We start from the raw sequence: 12,549 nt of genomic DNA on the forward strand, positions 1-12,549 counted from the left end.
TTCATTAATCTGATGCTTTGTACTTGAGATCAATCATCCAACACATGTAATCTGTGAATTTGTGAACTAAAATGCTGTTACCTTGGATGAGCATTGCTCCCTATACCACCCACAGCTCTTAACCTACCAACCACCTAGCCTATCAGAAAGTATAACCGTAAACTTAACACTGGATGTAACTGGTTCTAGTTTATACCAAATGAGGGTTTTTCCTAACCTTTTGAGTCAGTAAAACCCCTGCATTTAACAACTGAGATCAGAATTTTGAGAGATGTCGTGTCAGTATTTTTGTGTTCCTCATTTAGCCAAATGAAAAGTTGGGATGCTGTTAGTAAAATCACTAAAATGTTGGTAGAAATGCAATACTTACCAACCAATATCACGATTACAGTACATGTCTTGTTATTATTTTCATATTCTTAATTTAACCGAATGGAAAATTTTGGCACTATCCATGAAGTCACAAAAAAAAACTGAATATACCAACCTAGATTGAGAATTCATTAGATTTCCATCCAGTATTTTCATGTTTTTGTTCAACCAAATGTAAAACTGGCGCTATCTATAAAATCATGAAAGGAGTCAGTAAAACTGTTGTGTTCACCAACCAATTTCAGGATTTCTGTAAATGACATGTCAGTATTTTTATGGTTTTTAATTAACCAAGCAAAGATTTTCGGCAGCATTTGGAAAATCACAATTGTACCTACTAATTTGATTTTTACCAATTGGACAACCCCCTTAAGGAGGGGACCCACCCCTTCTGTACATGACGACCCTGCAGGCTTGTAGCGTTTGATGGGTGACATTGGACGTATGGTAATTGATTTCATATATTTAAAGTCAAGTCAGCATCAAAAGTCAATAATTTTTATATAATAATTGTTATCAATTCCACTTTTTAGAGTTTTGGTTAATATTGTGCCAAGTTGCTCCTTACTTTTTTGCTTAGTTGATGCTTACTTAGCTGATCCTTATTTATGTGCTTTTCTGGAGACAGCCTTTGGATATATAGCCAAGATATTCATTAATGGTTAAGCAAAAGAAAATTACCATCTTAGATTAGGGAGAGAGAGAGAGAGAGAGAGAGAGAGAGAGAGAGAGAGAGAGAGAGAGAGAGAGAGAGAGAGAGAGAGAGAGAGAGAGAGAGAGAGAGAGAGAGAGAGAGAGAGAGAGAGAGAGAGAGAGAGAGAGAGAGAGAGAGAGAGAGAGAGAGAGAGAGAGAGAGAGAGAGAGAGAGAGAGAGAGAGAGAGAGAGAGAGAGAGAGAGAGAGAGAGAGAGAGAGAGAGAGAGAGAGAGAGAGAGAGAGAGAGAGAGAGAGAGAGAGAGAGAGAGAGAGAGAGAGAGAGAGAGAGAGAGAGAGAGAGAGAGAGAGAGAGAGAGAGAGAGAGAGAGAGAGAGAGAGAGAGAGAGAGAGAGAGAGAGAGAGAGAGAGAGAGAGAGAGAGAGAGAGAGAGAGAGAGAGAGAGAGAGAGAGAGAGAGAGAGAGAGAGAGAGAGAGAGAGAGAGAGAGAGAGAGAGAGAGAGAGAGAGAGAGAGAGAGAGAGAGAGAGAGAGAGAGAGAGAGAGAGAGAGAGAGAGAGAGAGAGAGAGAGAGAGAGAGAGAGAGAGAGAGAGAGAGAGAGAGAGAGAGAGAGAGAGAGAGAGAGAGAGAGAGAGAGAGAGAGAGAGAGAGAGAGAGAGAGAGAGAGAGAGAGAGAGAGAGAGAGAGAGAGAGAGAGAGAGAGAGAGAGAGAGAGAGAGAGAGAGAGAGAGAGAGAAAGATTATTTTTTTCACGCTGAAGAAGAGAGGTGGCTGTTATTTCAAAATATTCGCTTTGTGTGTTTCTTCAGTATTTTCGTTTGGCCTTTAAAAACCCCATTTTGATCGTTTTCTTTCTTAATGTTAAAGACAAAAGACTTATTTTTCTAGAAATATTTAGTAAATTGCTTGAGTTTTACTTCAGATTTAACTTTTAAATTCCTTTAGAAGGTAATTACTTAATATTCTATTAATTTTTTAATTGATAAATAGAATGCTATTACATAGTATCATGTTTTGATCTAATTTTAGATCGATTTTCACAATCAAGTCCTAAAAGTAAAATCATCTAGATTTACCCTCTTGGAAGAACATGATGACATGTACATAATAGGCCTACGGTTTGTAGTGTTTAAGGCATTAAAACCTTGAATAAAGCTTTCATTTCTGCAATTAAACCAAATTTTCCAAGTTTTTGGATTGGAAAATTTACTAACAGAATACAGATGACAGCTTTATTTTGCTTTTTACCGTGAACTTTAATTATATCTTAAAATCCTCAACTACACTTTAAATTTAGTTACATCAAAAAGACGGTTTTTTAACTTTTGCACCCTTAAAAAGAAAAATAATAAGATTTTAATAATGATCAAATTTGTAATGTCTTTGACTGCTGAAGGATCTGAGCTTTTTCTTTCAACTATATCAAGATAAAATTTGCTCTGCAGTGGTTAAAAGTTATTATTAGTCATCAATCCTAATATATTTTGTATTTTAGGACTCTTGGCTAAAATCTGTGTTGTATCCAAGTTTCGATGATAGTATTATACTTCTCATAGTTTGCATTAACTCCGTTCCAAAATCTTTCATGGACTTGGCACAAATTCTGAAAATGGCCGATCCCATCACACTTTCTGAGGATTCTTTCATTAAAAACGGTAAGTTGTACAGTTAATTTTGTGTCGGAAATAAAATAGAATGCTATGACATAATATCTGTTTTGATCTAATTTTAGATCTATTTTCACAATCTTCAAGTCCTAAAAGTAAAAACATCTAGATTTATCCTCTTGGAAAAACATGATCTAGATTTACCCTCTTGGAAAAACATGATGACATGTGCATAATAAGCCTACACTTTGTAGTGTTTAAGCATTAAAACCTTGAATAAAGCTTTCATTTTAGGAACTAAACAAAAATTTCCAATTTTCTGGATTGGACAATTTACTAACAGGATACAGATGACAGCTTTATTTTGCTCTTTACCATAAACTTTAACTATATCTTAAATTCCTCAACTACACTTTAAATTTAGTTAAATCAAAAAGAAGTTTTTTGAACTTTTGCACCCTTAAAAAGAAAAATAATAAGTATTTAATAATGATCAAATTTGTAATGCCTTTGACTGCTCAAGGGTTTTAGACTTTTGTTTCAACTATATTAATATAAAATATGCTCTGAAGGGGTTAAAAGTCATTATTAGTCTTCAATCCTTATATATTTTGTATTTTAGGACTCTTGGCTAAAATCTGTGTTGTATCCAAGTTTCGATGATAGTATTATACTTCTCATAGTTTGCATTAATTCCGTTCCAAAATCTTTCATGGACTTGGCACAAATTCTGAAAATGGCCGATCCCATCACACTTTCTGAGGATTCTTTCATTAAAAACGGTAAGTTGTACAGTTAATTTTTGTGCCAGAATAAAAGAAAAGCTTCTTCTTCTTCTCCTTCCAATTCACAGCAGCCGGGCTATTCAGTTGCTACTATTTAGCCCTCTTCTTTTTGCTGCACTCTGTTGGCTACAGAGCTATTGTTTTGGCTGTCTCTTGTTTATTTGATATTCTAAGATCTCTTTCAGTAGATGTTTTGACTCAAGGAGTTCAAATATAAGATGATAGATATCAATTTCTGTGCTCTCTGTGCAGGTATAGTTGGCTAGGCTCTTGGCTGATAGTGAGATTTTGTGGTGTTTGAAGCATTTTAACAGTTTACAAAGCAAGGTAGGCTATGTTGTGCAGACGTCATCATATTGCATTCAAATAGGCAATGGTCAATTGTTTCATTATTCATATTACAATGCCTGCAAAGAGGGGACAGGGGAGTTGAACCACTTGAATTAGAAAACTTATATGAGAATGCAAGAAAATTTAGTCCATTTTTTCCAGAACGAATTCTATGATAAATTTTAGAAAGATACTTATTGGGAAAGGGGGAAAGGGTAGGATAAAAAAAAAATAAAAGAAAAAGCCAGAATAAAATAAAATCTAATTCTTTATATAAAATAATTATTCCTTTTTTCATTATGGCAATTTAATTGATCTTAACAAAAAAAAAAAAATTAACTGCATATGTACTTTAATATAACGATTAATAGCTGAGGGGGTGATAAAGTTACTTATTAGTGATGTAAAACACATTTAAATTCAATTTATTAGCTTTATATTTTAAGTTTGGTGAGACAATTATATCATCTTGTTGAGGAATTTTCTGTCAGTCCTCTCTGTGCTGATATGATGAACTAAATAATTCTATCAAAGGATGGGTAATTATTGGGGTTTAGGTGGGAATATCTAATCATAATACATATAAGAGATTAACGAGGTTAGTTGAATTCAGCTGTTATACTTTGGAGACTATATTTTGTATATTATGTTATGGGAACTAGTGTAGAAAACCCCTATTAATTGGTATTTTTTTTACTTTCAATTGTCTATTTTTTGTGATTGTTAAGCTATAGTTAAGTTTTGATGACACTGTGTTTACAGCAACATCATCTTGCAAAAATGTTTTATTGAAAAGGCTAATAAGGCCCTAAATGAACTGGCAAGTTATATGAGATTTAGCTGTCTATCTTTGAGGTTTTTAAGAGGAATTTCATGACTTTTTGTAGAATTGGTTCTCCCATTGTTTTAAAATTTAAAATTTGTCTGAATGGTGTATTATTAAATCAAGCTTATAGTGGTAAATATTTAGGTTTTGTATTGATTGAATTTGGAGTTTGATAAAACACTATGAAGCAATACCAGCAAAAGTGGCAAGAGCATTGGGTCTTATAAGAAGGCAAAGGACTCAGCTTTCACCAAGAATTCTAATGATCCTCTATCATTCTCTTATCAATCCGCATCTTTCTTGTGGTCGTTTGCTGTGGACTGGTTCTTTTGTGTCAAGTTTTAAAAGAATCCAAATTTTACAAAATAAAGTTGTTCATGCCTTAGGAGAATATGAGAGACTAGAAAATAGCACTTTGAGTTGCTTCACTAAAATGAAAATTCTAAACGTTTATAAGTTAAGAGATTATCAAGTAGCTGTTTAATGTTTTAATCTTTATTCGGCGGAGTGCTTTTGGGAAATTTTTAAGTCTAACTCGTTTTATCATTGTTATGAAACTAGATATTCTTCTGGGATAGTGTCTGAGGTTTGGAGTACTCAACAAGGATCTTTATTTCTGCTTTTTGTAGAAAACAGCTGTGGAATTCTCTCCCGGAGTGTATAAAGGGGGCAGATAATTTTATTCAGTTCTAGAGTGGGTTCAAACCGCTACCTTCTGGGAAGTTGTTAATTTTTTATTTTTGCGATTAATTTATAAGAGAAATGTGAATATATATTAGTAGTATATAAGGATGGAAACAACCATCATATACAACCCAATGAGTTTCCCCAATGATTTTTGATGGATTATGTAAGCGTAATTTTTGTTAATAAAATATTTTTCTCTCTTTCTACTCTCTCTCTCTCTCTCTCTCTCTCTCTCTCTCTCTCTCTCTCTCTCTCTCTCTCTCTCTCTCTCTGTAAAATGTTAATTTTTTTATTTTTTATTCTGTTGACTTGAATAAATCGACGGGAGGAAGGGAGGGCCAGGGGTCAGTTCGCATGTTTTATCATTGATAATTTTTGGTGGGGAGGGAGGGGTATCAGGCCATGGAGGACCAGGGGTCAGATCCCATAAGTCTTGGAATGGAATATTGTTAATTAGTCGGTTTTATTTTGGGTGGGGGAGTCGGGCCATGGAGGACCAATGGTGAGTTACCATAATTTTTAGAATAAAATATCTTAATTTTTTTGGGGGGGAGGGGATGGGGGTCGGGCCAGGCAGAGAAGGCTAGGGGTCAGCTCGCTTGTATTTTGGAATAAAATATCGTTTTTTAGTGGGGGTATAGGTTGGCTAATCTTATCTTTTTTTTTTATTTTCAAAACCTTCACATAAGAACCTTATATGCCCTCTGGACATCATACGACATTTGCCCCAGGGGTCTCTAGGTTTGTGTTAACCCTGGAGTTTTTGTTAGCCAATCTTTTGACTTATTGTAACAGAAGAGCTATCTCAAAAATTCGATACGATGGATTTGAGGTAAAGAAGCCAGGAGTGCTAGTTGCCCTCCGGTCCCTTGTGATTCTTAAACAGGGAACTAGAACTATTAATTTCCAATAGAATGAGCCCCCGACGAAGTTATACGATCATTCCTTCCATAAAAACCTTATATTCCCCTGGGTCCCGGGGGGCTGTGTAAACCCCGGAGTTTTTACTATATTTTGCCCAATTGTCTTTTCTCTATCCTTTTCTCTAGTCTTTTCTTTTTAAATCTATTTTGGATAAAATGGACATCTCAAAAATTTGATCGGACGTATTTGGGGAAAAGACGGTCTGTTGTGGGAGGGGAGGGGGCTAGTTGCACTCAGGTTACTTTTGACTCTCAAAAAAGGAACTAGAAATTCCAATTTACATTCGAATGATCCTCCTCTGAAGTTTGTGCTACCATCCCTTCCATAAAAACCTTATATGCCCTGGTGGCATAACTTACAAAACTTGGCCCTCGGTTCTGAGGGGGGGGGATGTGTTATCCCCGGAGTTTTTGTTATGTGATTTTTGGTCAATTTAATCCAGCAACTCGTTATATGTTATGAATTTAAAGTTTTAATTCGTTCTATGTTTTTGAATTTTGTTGAATTTTTCTGGTTTTGTTTTCTTTTATGAAAAGTAGATTTAAAAAAAAGATTTGTGAACAAACCTGCACATATATCTGATTTTATGTGTACATATAATGTCTGTATATTTACATTTTTTACACGTAACTAAAGAGAAAAAAATTGTTAGATTTGCTTAGTAAGCTTTACTGTTTAATTTTTCTATGTCCGTTTAATCTAACTTTTGTTTTAGAAGTTGAAGATGCTTTACAAGGTCACAGCGAGAATCTCTTTCATTTTCCGAACCTTACTTTGTCACCAAAATGTGAAGATGTTCCTTTGCTCAATTTGCCTGGCATTTCAGGACCATGTAAATTTGAATATGACACCCAGGAATCCAAATGTTCTATCAACGGAGGTACATCAGAAACATTCTGTTTTGTTGACTGAAATGTATTGAATAATATTTCTATTGGACAATAATAGGACAAAGGGACTTAATCTTAAGATGGAGCTTTTTTTCTTATTCCAATGTGCAGGTATTTGCCAAACCGTTTGTGGTCTTTCATGAACATTTTTAAATTTTCACTTTAAAATGGTTTGGTAGGTTTTATTATCAAACAATTCGTGGTGACGAACTGTAAGTAAGAATCAGCCCGCCTCAATAGTAGCCGAATCTTTAAAAACGGAATTTTGATACCAATAGATACAGCAAAAGGATCGGATTTTTTATGCTGATTTCAAATATATAAGTTTCATTAAGTTTAGTCTTACGCATCAAAGGTTACGAGCCTGAGAAAATTTTCCTTATTTTCGGAAAAAAAGCGTGAAACATCCCTTAAGTCATAGAATCTTAATAAAAATCACACCATCAGATTCAGCGTTTCAGAGAACCCTGACATTGGGTTTTCCAGCTTCTATCTGTAAAAATGAGGAATTTTTTATTTTTGCCTGAAGAAAGATCATGGATGCGTGTTTATTTGTTTTTTTAGTTGTTTTTTTTTCCCAGGGGTAATTGTGTCGACCCAGTGGTCCTATAATATTGTGAAAAGGCTCATACAAAGTGAAATTAAAAGTTCCTGTGCCCTTTTTAAGTGACCAGAAAGATTGTAGGGCAACTAGGTCTCCTCCTCACCCTCTTTTCCCCCAAAATCGTCCGAAAAAAGTTTCAGATAGCCATTTTATTTACCATAGTTGAAAGGCCTAATAAATATGCCTTTGGATATACCATGACCCGCCCCCCCCCCCCCTCAGAGCCCTATGGGAAAGGTCTTTAAGTTATAAAAATTGCCCATTGTTTACGCATAGTATTTATTGTTGGGAAGCATGCATGCATTTTAGGGTGACAAATTTTCTGCTGAGGGTTTTTCCATAGGAAAACTTTCAACGGGGAGGAAAGGTTCCAGGGGGCGATTTTGTCATAGAAAATTATACACTGGGGAAATTTGCCCGAATTCCTATACATATTTTTTTTTTTTCTTGCTTTCTCTTGTCCGTCTCAATTTTACGCGTGGAGTTGTTAAGGGTAATTGCCTGGGTAAATTTTCACCAGGATTGAATTGTCTAGAGAATATATTCATGGGTAGGGCATTTTTCCATGGAGGTGAGGCTAGATTTCTTGGTATTATTTAAAAAAAACTATCAGAAATTAAACATAAAATAAAACATGTTATTTCAATGGGAAGTAAGGAGCAACATTAAAACTGAAAACGAACAGAAACTTATTTATAGAAAAGGAGGTGCCTCCTCTTCAACACCTCGCTGTTTATGCTAAAATTTTAATTCTTTCCCAATTCTTGAAGATGGACTTCTGTAAAACTATGTTTGTTTAATTGGAACAATAAGAAGCTTTTTTCAAAAGTACTGAAAACCTTAGCGTAAAGAGCGAGTTGTTGAGGAAGAGGCCACAGTTTTCATATACGTGATAATTTCTATTCGTTTTAAGTCTTAGTGTTGCTCCTTAATTCCAGTTGAAAAAACTTGCTTTTTTATTTAATTTTGCAATAAGATTGATAATAAGCCTTAAAACTACATCTTTACATAGATTATACAATTTGTATTGTATATATTTCTTTATAAATTTAGAGTTAAATCTGTCTATTATATTGATTTCAAGTTGAATTTGAAATAAGCAGAAAATTGGCTGTTGTGATTTGAACTGCATAGAGGCTAGACTGAACTGCCTGCATTGCTCGAAGAGCATAGCGAGTCCGATTGGATTTTTAAAAATGACGAAATTCACGTTTTCTTAGGTCGTTCAAATAATAGTTCAAATGTTTTTACTTTTATTTCTTTAATCAATCAAATAATGTTAACATTTTGATTACTAAATATCAGTATATTTATATTAAACTGACAATGCACATTTATTTGTATTTTTTTCAGTAAAGTACAAATTATGGTCTGGTCTTGGGTAGGCATAGGGTTATGAGCCCTTCTCAGATCAATTTCTGCTCATTTTCAGTTTGACTCGTTTATTTATTGTAATTTCTGTTCCTTTTGGGTTTCATTTATTTATTGATGCTTATTTGAGGTAGTTTCACGCTTGGTAGATCATTTAATTTTATTTTTGCTCATTTTTGGTCGAATGGAGTTCTTTACTTTTCTTTGAAAAACTTTGTTTTGTGGAAAAAGTTTCTTAAATTAGTTTTTGTTCGATTTATCTTGATATAGTCTTACCAGGAAAAAGAAAGTAATACTTTAAATCTTTTTGTTTTTTTAAGACTTTATATTTTCGTATGCTGGAGAAAATGGAGTATGCTATTTGCATGCTGGAGAAAAATTTTCAGAAATTTTTAACAACATATGCCCTTTTAAAAATCTGGACGCAAATAGTTGCATTTAATTTAGTTTCATTTTTGACCTGAAATAGAAAACTTGATTCACAAAAAAAATCTGTTTACTTTCTTTGATAAGTTTGATACACTTACAATATTTTGATTTGGTTAAGTTTGAACGGCAGAAGTAGCCCCAAAAGTTTGAAAATAATACCCTCAGTCGTTCTTGGGATAATGCTGAAATGCCTTATTGGGAAGTTGCATTAATACAGTGCATTTTGATTTAATCTTATGGCAACATTTAGTTTGTTAACGTAATGAGCAAATGGGTAGGTGGGCGTGGGACTAGTTGCCCTCCAATTACTTTTGACTCTTAAAAAGGGAATTAGTCCTTTCTATTTTCAGTCGAATGAGCCCTTTTCGAAGTTCCTACAACAACTCCTTCGATACGAAGTGCCCTAGTCTACACAAAACAAAAATAATACATTGTGCTCACATCAATCTTTACTATAAAAATGTCAAGCCTTCCAATCACTTTCGACTATTAAAAAGAGCACTAGCAATTTCAATTTCCAATCGAATGAGCTCTTTTTGAGTTTCTACGACAATGCTTGCTCGAAACACCTTATATGCCCCAAGGGCATAATTTATAACCCTTGCCCTGCGGGCTGTGAGGGTTTTGTCTTCCTCAAAGACCTAATTTACAGGACTTTCAATGACGTTAAACAAAACGGCTATCTCAAAATTTGATTGGATGATGGGCGTGGGAGGGGCGTTAGTTGCTCTCCAGTCACTTTCAAACAATAAAAAAGGCACTAGCTCTTCGAATTTCCAATCCAATGAGCCCTTTTGAAGTTTCTACGACAACGTTTTCAATAAAAACCTTATATGCCCCCAGGGCATAACTTACAACCCTTGCCTTAAGGGCTGCGGGGGGGGGGGTTGTCATCCTCAAATACATAATTTCCGGACCTTTCAACTACGTTGAACAAAAGGGTTGTCACCAACTGTTGCGTGGATGTTTGTGGGGAAATGGTGGGCGTGAGCGGGGGGTTACTGGCCCTCCAGTCACTGTCGACTATTAAAAAGGGCTCTAGCCTTTTCAATTTCTAATCAAATGATTCCTTTTTGAAATTTCTACGACAACGCTTTCTATGAAAAAAAAACAACTTATTTGCCCCCAGGGCAGAACTTACAACTCTTGCCCTGAGGGCTGAGGGGGGAGTGTCATCCTCAAAAACATAATTTTTGGAGTTTTTAACTACGTCGAATAATATGGCTATCTCAATATTTAGATATGTTGTGTTTGGGGAAATGATAGGTGTAAGAGGGGTGTTAGTTATCCTCCAATCACTTTCGACTGTTGAAAAGGGCACAAACCCTTCTAGTTTCCAATCGAATGAGCCCTTTTTTAAGTTTCTACAACATCTCTCTCTATTAAAACAGTATATGTTCCCAGGGCATAACTTACAACTCTTGCCTTGAGGGGCTCTGAGAGGGTTATCATCCTCAAAGACTTAATTTCTAAGACTTTTAACTACCTTGAACAAAATGGCTATCTAAAAATTTTGATTGGATGTAGTTGGGATAAAGGTGGGCGTGAGAGGGGGGTTAGTTGCCCTTAAATCACTTTCGACTATTAACAAGGGCACTAGCCCTTTGAATTTCCAATCGAATGAGCCCCTTTTCAAGTTTCTACGACACAGCTTTCAATAAAACCTTATATGCCCCAAGGCATAACTGACAACCCTTACCCTGAGGGCTGTGGGGGGGGATTGTCATCCTCAAAGACCTAATTGCCAGTATTTTCAACTACGGTGAACAAATTGGCTATATCAAAATTTTTATTTGATGTGTTTGGAGAAAAGGTGGGAGTGAGAGGGTGGTGAGTTGCCCTCAAATTACTTTTGACCACTAACAAAGGCACTAGCCCTTTGAATTTCTAATCGAATGAGGCTATTTTGAAGTTTCCATAACAACGCTTTCTATAAAAAAAACCTTATTTGCCCCCAGGGTGTAACTTACATCCTTGGCTGCAGTGTTGTGCGGAAGTGTCCTCCTCAAAAACATAATTTATATCTGGAAATCAACTACGCTGAACAAAATGGCTGTTTCAAAATTTTGAGTGGATGTGTTTTGGGAAATTCTGGGTGTGGAAGTTGTGTTAGTGGCCTCCCAATCACTTTCGACTATTAAAACGGGCACAAGTCATTCCAATTTCCAATCGAATGAACCCTTTTCGAAGCTTCTACGACAATTCTTTCCATACAAAGTGCCCTGGTCTAAAGAAAAAACAATAATACATTGTGCCAACATCGTTCTTTACTTAGGCAGCGCGTGCGCTGCTTATGATAGACGGAAAAGTTGTCTCTGGTCACGTGAGTTTATAATTATAATGAGAGGTCTCATTCAAACGGAAATTAAAAGTTCTAGTGGCCTTTTTAAGTGACCAAATGATTGGAGGGCATCTAGGCCCCGTCCCACCCCTTTTCCCCCGAAATCTTACTATAAAATTTTTGAGATATCCATTTTGATCATCATAATTGAAAGGCCCAGTAACTATGGTTTTAGATATAACCTGACCCCCCCCCCCACATCCCCAGGGGAATGGTCTTTAAGTTATAAAAGTTGTCCATTGTTTACGCATAGTGTTTGTTGTTGGAAAGCATACATACATTTTAGGGTGGAATACGAATTATCTGCTAGGTTTTTTTTCACGGGGGGAACATTATGGGGAGATAAGGTTCGAGGGGGTGAACTTATCACAGAAAATTATACACTAGGGGAATTTTCCAGAACTCCTATAAAAATTGTTTTTTTATTTCTTGCTTTCTCTTTTCTATCTCAATTTTACGCGTTGTTAAGGGTAATTACCCTTGACAGTTGTTAAGGGTAATTTCCCGGGTAAATTTTCCCCGGGATTGAATTGTCTAGATAATATATCCGTGAAGAGCGCATTTTTCCGTGGAGGTTGTGGCCAGATTTCATTGGACTATTTAAAAAATGATCAGAAATTAAATTTTAAAAACAGGTTTTTTTTCAACTGGAAGTAAGGAGCAACATTAAAACTTGAAACGAACAGAAATTATTTCGTATATGAAGGTGGTTCCCCCTCCTCAACACTCT

The 12,549-nt window shown here is 35.5% G+C and overlaps 1 long non-coding RNA gene across 1 annotated transcript; it reads left to right on the forward strand.

The window, feature by feature from the left end:
• Window positions 1-748: 748 nt before the first annotated feature.
• On the forward strand, window positions 749-7,170 carry LOC148948179 (uncharacterized). Its single transcript, XR_016142349.1, has 4 exons — window positions 749-819; window positions 2,521-2,680; window positions 3,255-3,414; window positions 6,900-7,170. It is a non-coding gene; the product is annotated as an uncharacterized LOC148948179 (long non-coding RNA).
• The last annotated feature ends 5,379 nt before the right edge of the window (window positions 7,171-12,549 follow it).

The sequence above is a fragment of the Artemia sp. Qi Xiang Cuo genome, chromosome 10 (genome assembly GCF_049724085.1).
Source record: "Artemia sp. Qi Xiang Cuo chromosome 10, ASM4972408v1, whole genome shotgun sequence".
NCBI lineage: Eukaryota > Metazoa > Arthropoda > Branchiopoda > Anostraca > Artemiidae > Artemia > Artemia sp. Qi Xiang Cuo.